Here is a 10,933-nt window from a genome sequence, read left to right as displayed (position 1 = left end):
TCTCTCTCTCTCTCTCTCTTTCTCTCTCTCTCTCTCCACTTTACTGGCTAACATTTTCTAAGACAGCATCCTTCCTTCCTTTTGTCATCATTACCAACAATACCTTCCACTAGAAGCAGGTGTTAGTAGCAGGTGGCACAACAGGCCTGACCTGCTACCATCTTTTATCCCCTTGATGCACGTGTATAGAGAGCTCCCTCACAGTCCCAGGCTTCAGTTATCAACCTCAGGACTGGAGCAATGAATATACAATCTAAAAGCTCAGAACTGAGCCAGAATCCTTTGATTCTCTTCCCAGGTGGGCTCACCCCCAGCTCCCAGCTTCCCTGTACCAGCTCATGGAATTGATGCTGCCCAATTCATGACCTGGGTTTGAGTGGCCAAGTGTGATGGTTTGATTGACAGATGTCCTCCATAAACTTTAGGCATTTGAATGCTCAGTTTCCACTTGGCAGCACTGTGTTTGCAGATTTAAGACATGTGGTCTTGTTGGAGGAAGTGAAATAACCAGAGGCAAGCTTTGTGAGTTCATAGCCCGACTCTTCTTCCAGTGTCCGACCCATGCTTATGGTTAAAAGTGTGATCCCTCAGCTTCCTGCTCCTGCTAGCATGCCTGCCACTTGCAGCCAAACCTTTCCCTGCATCACGACTGATTCTTATCCCTCTGGAACTGTAAGACAGAATAAACTCTCTTTTTCTTAACATTGGCTTTGGTCATGGTGTTTTCTCACAGCAGCAGAAAAGAAACAATACACAGAGGAGGAAGGAAAAAAGCTTGTAATGAAGCCAGGGCCTCTGTCACCTTCTCAGAGGCCAGACCAACATGTTCCTATGGCCTCATCAGCACAAAGAAGCAGCAGGAAGAAAGTCAGGTAGGACGCTTGTCTCCGGAGGACTCTTGAGATGTAACCCAGCGTGCCCTGATCTACATGTCCTAAGGCCCAATGCCTCTTTTGTCAAGGCACATGAGGAACCATAAGCTTAGTGAGCTGGTTGTTGTTCAAATTGTCTAGAGCCATGGTTCTCAACCTTTCTAATACTCTGATTCTTTAATACAGTTCCTCATGTTATGATGATCCCCAACCATAAAATTATCTTCATTGCTACTTTATAACTGTAATTTTGTTACTGTGATGAGTCATAATGTAAACATTTTTGGAAATAGAGGTTTGCCAAAGGAGTCAAGACCTACAGCTTGAGAAGGTCTGGTAGAGGGTGGGCAGTTTCTGTCCCACAAGACACAGTCTGGCTTTCTCTGCCTAAGTAAGACCTGGGTTGGGGAAGAAACAGAAAACATGATTTCCTGCCTCATACTTGAAGCAACTCACACTTATTCACACCTCGGCAAGACTTCAGCACTGTGTGAACATGTCAACTTTTCATTCAGTTCATTCAACAGTCTCTGCCAGGAGCAAGGCTGTGCTAGGCAAATAGGTGCTCAGATGTCCTGTGCAGTCCATACCATCTGGAAATGCACAAACAAGTAGGTAGTAAGACAGAAGCGTTGCCAGGTGATAATGTAAAACAGAAGTAGATGCTCACTTATGGGTGAGGATGGTTGGGAAAGGAGCCAAGTCTCAGTAAGAATCAGAAGATGAAGGGAAGGCGTGTGGAGGAAGGTGGTCCTTCCGCCCCTCTTCATCCTGCTTCTAGCTTGGAGATGACCCTTTATGAGGAGGTTGGGATGTTTACTGCACAGTAGGGTGAATTGAACAATGTGTTGGTTAGAAAAGCAGGGTAGGGAAGCGTGATGATGACATTGTAGTCATGAGCCACTCAACTGTCCCTAGTGTGTTTCTGGGAGCAGAAAGTGGAATGGTGAGACGCTGGACATATAGCCTAGGATGACAGGAGGAACAAACGGTTTTCCTTCTCCCATGCAATGCTTTTGATATCAAACTCACAGCAGGCATTTGCTGTTGGCTGTGTCCTGCTCTGCACTGGGATTTTTATGCTATATTTTATTCTTTAGAATAAAATACTTTTCTTTTTTTCTTTTTTTTCCTGCTAAAGATATTATTTTGACAATGCTCAAGAATGCTTGTAGTTAGAGAACTGAATTGTAGGCTACAAATCGTTAGACATTGCAATGAATAGTAGAAGATTTTTAACTCGGGGGTTTTACATATTCGATTGAAATGATTTAAGAATTTATTTTTTTATGCATGCTGTAGAAGCCTGGAAGACAATTGTGCCAAGAACTATGCAGACCAAGGGGTGCTTCCTGGCTCAACAGGCTTCAGAAGGAAACAATGTTGGGAGCTAGCCTGGAAGCCATTCTTGTGATCCTTTGGTAAAGAACCTGGGTTCCTTTTGCCTTCATCCAAAGAATTTACCTAAGGCTAAATTTAAGAGAAACAGACTAATTTGTTTGGCAGAAATAATGTCAACACTGTATAATATTGAACCTGTGGTGGTGTTTGTTGTTTTCACCTTTTTATTTTATGTGTATGAGTATTTTGTCTATCTGTGTATCTGTCTGTGCACCACGTGCATGAAATGCCCTTAGAGGCCAGAAAAAGAGCAAAGAGCATCAGATTCCTGGTATTAGAGCTATAGACAGTAGTCAGCCACTGTGTGAGTACTGGGAATCAAACTTCAGGTCCTCTGGAAGAGCAGTCAGTGCTCTTAACTGCTGAGCCATCTTTCCAACTCTGGAAAAGTTATTGTAATGGTTGTTATACAGGTTTGTAGTGAGAAAGAGCAAGTGGGTCAGAAAGAAATGCAAACTTACCAGGGTTTTTGCTTGAGGAAAAAGATAACCAGGAAACTTAATGTTTTGAAAGCAAAGCTTCACCCGACTAAGCTTAGGAACAAGAACCTAAGGCATTTTCTTCTCCTAAAAGAAGCTGAGTCAAAAACTGCTGGTGCTGAGGTTCTGGGGGCTGAGCATCTATCTAGAACCAGCGACAACAAAACCTGGCGGTGCCAATCACAGGGTACTTCCTTTAGACCTGGCAGTGCCACGCACAGGATCTTCCTTTAGACCAGCAAAAGATGCAAACCTAAAGAGGGCCACAGAATCATCCGAAGCAGTTTTAAAAGAGCCACTGAGGCCAGGTAAGGTGTGGAAGGGTAGACCTTGCGTGAAGACCCCAAGAGGGCAAGAAGTTATGGGACATCAGCATGTGAAGCTATGAAAGCTAAAAGTGAGACTTACAGCAGAGACCCCAAGATGTTGGAGATGCCAGAGTCATGAGACATTTGCCAAGGAGAGCTGCAGGCAGGAAGTAGAACCAGCCCAGGAAAGGGATATATGCAGCAGGCAGCAAAGTTGGTGGAGCAGAACAGTCCAAGGCCTTTGACATTAAACTCTGCAGCATCAGACACAGAGCCACAGGGTTGATGTCTACCCTACTGGGGTCTGGTCCTGTTTGGTCCCAATATTTCCTCTGTGCTCCCAATTCTTCAATTTAGCATAGTAATGTACATTTTGTGACATTATATGTCATAAGTATGTAAATTTTTAGTTTTCAGGGAGTTAAAATTATGAAGTTGCCTTTAGTTTCAGAAAAGACTTTGAACTTGAAATGTTTAAGTAGTTGTAGTGGCTATTCCTGGTTGTCAGCTTGACTAAATCTGAAATGAACTACAATCCAGAATTAGAAGGCTCACCTGTGGCCCTAATCTGGAGGCTGAGAGATACAAGTGTCCGACCTAAATCTTGGCATGGAGATCTTGAGGTATAGTGGCTATGAATCCCAGAAGATTAAGATAGGAAGATCTACGAGTTCAAGATCATCTGGGATTAAAGGTGTGGTGGCATAGTGGCTATAAATCCTAGAAGATTAAGATTGGAAGATCTACAAATTCAAGCAAGGTCATCTGGGATTAAAGGTATGGTGGCACACACCTTTAATCTGGGCCACACCTTTTGCTGGAGACCTATATAAGGACATTGGAAGAAGGAAGGCTCACTCTACTTTGCCTGCTTGCCTGCCTACTTGCCTTGTGGGACTGAGCAACTGCTGGATCCTTGGACTTCCATTCCCAGCTGCTGCAGACCACTGTTGGGAGTTTGATTGTTGGGAGTTGGACTACAGACTGTTAAGTCATCAATAAATTCCTTTACTACATAGAGACTACCATAAGTTCTGTGACTCTAGAGAACCCTGACTAATACAGTAGTGTTGAAACTGTGAAAGACTATGGGGACTTCTGAAGTTGGACTAAATGTGTTTTTTTGTGTAACGATATGGCCATGAGCCTATAGGAGCTATGGTGCTGAGTGCAGTGATTTAAATGGGAAACATTTCTTCTATTCTTGGTATTTGAACACTTTGTCCCCAGTTAGTGGTGCTGTTTGAGGAAGGCTAAGGGGTGCAGCCTTGCTGGAGGAAGTGCATGATTAGGGATGGGCTTTGAGGAAAAGGGTCTCGAACTATTTCCAGTTTACTGTCTTTGCTTCCTGCTTCAGTTCAGCCTGCAGGCTCTAGGCTTCTGGTCCTGCTGCCCACTGCCCTGTTATCCAACCACCTGTAAATATATATATATATATATATATATATATATATATATATATATATATATATATGTATAACTACAAACCAAAGCAATTTCTTTCTCCTGTAAGTTACCATATTCATGATGTTTTATCACAAGAGAAAACTAATTAATATGGAAAAAATTAGCTAATATAATAAATGAGCAAAGATCAGAGAAGGCATTGATTCATGGGCAGCCAGGTCTTCTCGAGTGTCCAGTCCCGGCACCCCCGCCCCAGCTGTTGTTAATGAGTCAGCCATGGTGAGGATCTTTATGTTGATGCTGAGCCTTAAAGCCTTGGAATAGTTTCAGGATCCTTAATGTATTATACAAGTTCTCTGGACCTGAAAGCTTCTGTCTTCACCTGTCCCATCAAGCCTGGTTTATTATATACACCTAGAAGAGCTGGTATTTAGTGAGCATGTACTATGTGCCAGATGTTGTTGTGCAATCTGTGTGTATATTGATTTGTTTTCTTTACATGATAACCTCAAGAAGCCAATGTCATTGCAGCTCTACTCTGTGTTACAGGAAACTGTTTCACACAATAGCTTAGCTGCCTCCCAAGGTTACATAGGTTGTAGAGTCACACTAAGACAGTTCAACTCCAGACAGAGAAATGCTGAATCCTGCCACACACAGCAGACTGTCTCCATCTTCCGTGGTGTCTTAAGGTTCTACTGCTGTGAAAAAACAGCATGACCAAAACAACTTATAGGGAAAAAAATGCATAGAGGCTATCTTAGCCAGGGTTTCTATTCCTTCACAAACATCATGACCAAGAAGCAAGTTGGGGAGGAAAGAGTTTATTTGGCTTACTTCCACATTGCTGTTGATCACCAGAGGAAGTCAGAACTGGAACTCAAGCAGGTCAGGAGGCAGGAGCTGATGCAGAGGCCATGGAGAGATGTTCCTTGCTGGCTTGCTTCCCCTGGCTTGCTCAGCCTGCTCTCTTATAGAACCCAAGACTTCCAGCCCAGGGATGGCACCACCCACAAGGGGCTCTACCCCCTTGATCACTAATTGAGAAAATGCCCCACAGCTGGATCTCATGGAGGCACTTCCCCAACTGAAACTCCCTTCTCTGTGATAACTCCAGTCTGTGTCAAGTTGGCACACAAAACCAGCCAGTACAGAGGCTTACAGTTCTAGAAGGTTAGAGTCCATGGCTGTCTTGGTAATGAACATGGCAGCAGACAGGCAGGAATGGTGCTGAAGCAGTAGCTGAGAGCTCAGCTCACATTTTATCCACAAGCATGAGGCTGGGGAGAAGCAGGAGGGAAATGGAGGTTGTGGGGTGGGGTAAGTGAGTAAGAACTGGGAATGACATGTGTTCTTGAAACCTCATACCCTGCCCCCAGTGATATACCTTCTCCAAAAAGGCCACACATTCTGTACCTTACCTAAACTTTTCCACCAATTGGGGACCACATATTCAAATATATGGGCCTTCGGGGGCCATTCTCATTCAAATTGCCCAGTGTGGTTTGACTCAATCCTCCCTTCTGTCTGAAACACCACTGCTCCTTTTCTGCTCTGAATAAACACACTTTACTAGACCTTAACTTTGCAGAGTCCCTGCCCCTAAATTAGCTTGAAAATACTATACCCTAGAATGTAATCCAAGTAACTCTGTCATTTCTGAGTTGTTGGCTCTGTCTGCACGTAGGCCTAAGGTAATTAGAGCACAGACTGCATTGTGTTGATCTTCATCTGACCAATCTTAAACAAAACAAAACATAACAAAACCCTATGACTTCCTTCCTTCTTTCTTCCTTTTTGCCCATATATTTGAATGTTTGCTTCCCTTGTTGTTGGACCAAGTTTAAAAAGGGTTAAAAGGTGTGGCCTTATTGGAGAGGTATGTCGTGGAGGGCAGGCTTTGAGGTTTCAAAATCCTGAACTATTCCCAGCTTGCTCTCTCTCTCCTTCTCTCTCTCTCTCTCTCCCTCTCTTTCTCCCTCTCTCCCTTCTCTCTCTCTCTCTCCTCTGTCTCTGTCTCTGTCTCTGTCTCTGTCTCTGTCTCTGTCTCTCTTTCTCACAATCTATACAACTTCTTGTATCATTTTCTTCCATACCCACTGTTTCTGATGTCTCCTTTGAACTCATCTACCCTAGGCCTCTGTCAAGAAGTTAACATCAAAGTCACCTGTGATCTCAGTTGGTTCCCTCTTGACCTACCAGAGCCTTTCGCAGTTGCCCACTCTCTCCCCCCTTGAGGTCCTTATTTTTTTTAATTGCTAGGATACCAATGTCCCTTGATTTTCTCATTCTGCTTTTCTTCAGTCCCCTCTTGTTTCTTTGTCCTCTAAACATTAGGCAAAACACCTCCAACTTTAATCCATGGTCTTCTTTCTTTTTTCTTTTGTCTTATTTTGTTTTGTTTTGTTTTGTTTTACCAGACAGGGTTTCTCTGTGTAGCCTTAGCTGTCCTGGAACTCGATCTGTAGACCAGGCTGGCCTTGAGCTCAGAGATCTGCCTGTCTCTGCCTCCCCCCTGGGTACTGGGATTGAAGGGGGGGGTGTGCCGCTGCTGCTCTGCTCTTCTCATTTCTTACTCACATACACTCATGTCCCGGATGACCATCTAGCCTTGGAGCTGTAAATGCCACCTGTGTGTTAATGAGTCTCAAATATGTATCTTCTGCAGAGAACATTATTTTGAGCTCTGTCACCCAGCAATTTGCTAGCTTCCTCCATTTGGGTGTCTTATGGAGGCCTTAGACTCAGTATACCAGAATCTCCTCTCTCTACACTTTTTTCTGCCTCAGGAAGTGACCAAGTCCTCATCCTGTCAACTTTGGGAAGCCTTTCTGGCTCTGCTCTGTCTTTTATACTTCACACCAGTCTATCAAAGAATCACTTCCATGCTATCTTCAAAATGAGCCCAGATTTAACCTCTCTCTCTCTGTATCTCTCTGTCTGTCTCTGTCTCTCTGTCTCTGTCTCTGTCTCTCTGTCTCTGTCTCTGTCTCTCTGTCTCTCTGTGTCTCTCTGTGTCTCTCTCTGTCTCTCTCTCTGTCTCTCTCTCTGTCTCTGTCTCTCTCTCTCTCTCTCTGTCTCTCTCTCTGTCTCTGTCTCTCTCTCTCTCTCTTTCATTTTGCAGCAGTTGCCTTGGAATAAGCCACCTAACTGAAGGCAAACATCTTTGCACTGGTCTCCCTGTTTCTACATTCTCAAATTGCAGTCTGCCTCTTAACACGGCAGAATACCCTGGATGTTCAAAACCTCCTAGTGGCAGCCCAGAACCTACAATATCTTCAAGGTCCTGCATTTGTGTTCCTTTCCTGGATACTACCTTGCTGATCTTTTCACCCTCCTCTTTGCTGCCTCTCCAGTGCATGAAGCATGCTCTCTCACGGCAGCATTACTTGCCTTGTCTCCTCACTAGATTTCTGCATGTCCAAGTCTCTCATCTTTTCAGTCAGCCTTTTCCTGTTCAGCCCATCCTCCTTATACTAGTTATTTGGTTCATTGCATTGAGAGTGTTATCAGACAACAGCAGTTAAAGGAAGACTTTTTCTGGCTTATAGTTGCAGGGGACACAGTCTATCATGAAGGGGAAGGCATGGGGACAGGAGCAAGGGGCAGCTGGTGACCCCGCACCACCCACAGTCAGAGAGCAGAGAGGAATGAATGCTCACTTTCCTCATTTTGTTTTTGGGTAAAAACACATCCCATAAAGTGGTACCATACACAGTTAGGATACAGTTTTCCCCTTAATTAACTTAATTTAGATAATTCCTCACAAACAAGCTCAGTTTTATCACTCCAAACTGAAACACAACAGGTTTAAGCCTCAACCTTCCAACCTTTGTCCCTATAGGCTCATAGCCATCTCATAATGAAAAATGTATTCAGTCCAACTTGAGAAGTCCCCATAGTCATTGACAGTTCCAGCTCTAAAAATCCAAAGTTGGCCAATGAGATGGTCCAGTACAAGGCAAAGGGACTTATTATGCAACCTTGATGACCTGAGTTTGATCCCAGGAGTCCATAGTAGAAATAAGAGAGAGGGGCTGTAGAAATGGCTCAGTGGTTAAGAGCATTGGCTGCTTGCTCTTCCAGAGGTCCTGAGTTCAATTCCCAGCAACCACACGGTAGCTCATAACTATCTGTAATGGGATCCGATGCCCTCTTCTGGTGTGTCTGAAGACAGCTACAGTGTACTCACATAAAATAAATAAATCTTAAAAAACAAAACAACAAAAGAAATAAGAGAGAAATGACTCCTGAAAGTTGACTTCTGACCTCTACCCATATTCTTGAGCATACATGCACTCAAGCACACACACACACACACACACACACACACACACACAGAATAAAATACCTTATGACAAGCATGGAAGTGGACAATTTTAATCTTAGCACTTTGGAAGCAGAGGTGGGTGGATCTTTGTGAGTCTGAGGCCAGCATGGATTACATAGTGAGTTCTTGGCCAACTAGAACTACATACTCTCTCAAAAAAAAAAAAATCTTAAAATTAAACAAAATAAAAGTCGAAAATCTCTCCAGAGAGTCAAGTCAATCCTTTAATTATGAGCTCCTATAAATTCAACAGCAAGTTCCATACTTCTTTTTTTTTTTAAGATTTATTTATTTTATTTATGTGAGTACAGTGTAGCTGTCTTCAGACACACCAGAAGAGGGCATCAGATCTCATTACAGATGGTTGTGAGCCACCATGTGGTTGCTGGGATTTGAACTCGGGGCCTTTGGAAGAGCAGCCAGTGCTCTTAACCGCTGAGCCATCTCTCCAGCCCAAGTTCCATACTTCTAATGTCCAAAGACACTGAATAAAGATTCCTATCCCAGAAGGTAGGAATTGGGGGGCAGAGTGAGAAAAGATCAGGCCAGAGCACAAACTGAAACACAGCAGTCTTGCATGGAAAATGCATGCAAGCTCCATAATTGGCATTTGGCTCATGGCAGAATTGTCTAGACACCAAAGGCTCACACAGAGCCACTCCCCCAGCACTACCATTGGAAACACACATTGCCTCCTTCTTCAACTGTTCTCGCTTGGCACTTCTAACTTCTGTCAGATGTCCCATGGTCCTGCCATCTCCAACATCCTACAGTCTTAAAGCATCTTAGGGTTCACCTACACGGCTTCATGGAGTGGCCTTACCTGCACCAGCTTCTGTGTACTGATCCTGAAGAGATGCTTCCCTTGGTAGTTACTCTTAAAGAACTCCTTGCAAAGATCCTAACCTTGTTGAACATCATTTGGACTCAGCAGTTCTGTGGAACGATAATGCAAGATTCCATGATCCTCTATCAGGTATCATTTATACCTGAAAAACCAACACTCCATGGGCAATGTAGCCAAGTCCTGCTGATGCTTGGGATGGCACCTGAATTCTTTGGACCTTACTTGCACCAGCTTCTGAGTACTGATCCTGAAGAGATGCTTCCCTTGGTAGTTACTCTTAAGGAACATGCAACTGCTTCAACAGCGTTCTCATCTTAGGTTCTTTCAAATGGATTCGGATTTCATAAGATGGAGCTCTTTATATGTGGGATCATGTCTTCAGAACACCTTTCCTGTTGTTCCAGGGCTAAATGCCACATTTCTCTTTAAATGGCACTCACCTCCTTATCAATTACAGCTCCTTCCCAGCCTAGTTCATCTGTAAGTTTAAACTTGCTTGCTCTAGTTCCTCACCAAACAGCCCATCTCTCTCTCTTCTTTCTGCTCCACTTTTCCTCATTCAGTGCAGACCTGACTGTGTCACAGCCTCAGTGCTAAGCTGTCTTGAGATTTCTTCTACCAAACAAATCAGTCGATTTCTCTTGCATTCGGCCTCATTCAAGCTCTTGGGATGGAGACAGAATGCACCCAGATTTGGGGTGAGGGAAATGGTTTAGCAGGTAAAGGCACTTGCTTCCAATCCTGATGCCCTGAGTTCATTTCCCAGGACTCGCATAGTGGCGAAAGAGCGACTTCTATAAGTTGTCTGATCCCCACTTGCATGCCATGCCATACATGTACATAACGCACACACACACACACACACACACACACACACACACACACACACACACACGTGTGCGCGCACACACTATACATATACAGTGTGTACATATATATTTAGCCAACTCCCAATAGAGTCATTTTCCTCTCTAACCTCCTTGTTTCTCTGCATTCTGGTCTTCAAAACTCTCACCAGAATGTCTAATCAAGTTCTGTTAACAGCATGCTAGGGCTTTTCAAGCCCAACATTCCAAACTCTTTCTTATTTCTCTGCAAATGGTTTCCAAAGGCATATACAACACAGTCCAGTTTAACACAGCAAAGGCCCCTCTCCTCTGTATTGGTTTACTTACATTACTGCTGCAACCAATACCTGTCAAAAACAGCCTCAGGGAGGGATCACTTATTTTGGTTTATAAGTTCAGAGAACAGTCCATCATGGCTGGGAAGGTACACTAATAGAAGGG

Source organism: Mastomys coucha, unplaced genomic scaffold (assembly GCF_008632895.1).
Source record: "Mastomys coucha isolate ucsf_1 unplaced genomic scaffold, UCSF_Mcou_1 pScaffold16, whole genome shotgun sequence".
NCBI classification, from domain to species: Eukaryota; Metazoa; Chordata; class Mammalia; order Rodentia; family Muridae; genus Mastomys; species Mastomys coucha.
This window is presented reverse-complemented; position numbering follows the sequence as displayed.